The following is a 643-nucleotide window of genomic DNA, read 5'->3' as shown; positions in this document are numbered from 1 at the left end:
ACGGTTGGTTCCCGTTGCTAGGCCTCAAGACAGATGGTCGCGGCAGCAAAACGGAGGAACAGAAACACGTGCGCGCGTCGTCAGAACAGGGAGCGTTTTTTCGGGTGACACGGACGGGTTGTGTCAGGTGCGTGTACGCAAAAAGACTCGGCCGTGCCAGCCGCCCGACACTTCGAAGGCGCGAAACGCCGCGGAGGTGCCGAGCGGTGTTGCCAACGTTGGGACGCGAGACCGGAGGGGTGAGAGCCATGTGGTGAGGCCAGTGGCTCACCACAAACTTATCATGTTTATAATCTCTTATAATCAATATATATTAATATATATTAATTATTAATTTAATCTATATTAAATATTTTATTTTTAATAAATATTGTTCTATGTAATAATTAATATCATCTACCACAAAATTATTATTAATTACATTACTTTACTAACTAAATATAAACACAGTCTTTTATAGTCTATTTGTCAGTATAATTTAAAAAGATACAACACTTATTTAAGTCATTTTGCTTTATGTTATACTTCATCTACCACAAAATCTTCAATTCCACAAGTTGAAACTAGATCTTTTGGATATAAATTTTTGGAAGTCATCATGTCAAACATTTCTTTCCGCGGTACAAAATTGTAACAGCAACCT

Source organism: Acyrthosiphon pisum, chromosome X (genome assembly GCF_005508785.2).
Source record: "Acyrthosiphon pisum isolate AL4f chromosome X, pea_aphid_22Mar2018_4r6ur, whole genome shotgun sequence".
Taxonomy (NCBI): Eukaryota; Metazoa; Arthropoda; class Insecta; order Hemiptera; family Aphididae; genus Acyrthosiphon; species Acyrthosiphon pisum.
This window is presented reverse-complemented; position numbering follows the sequence as displayed.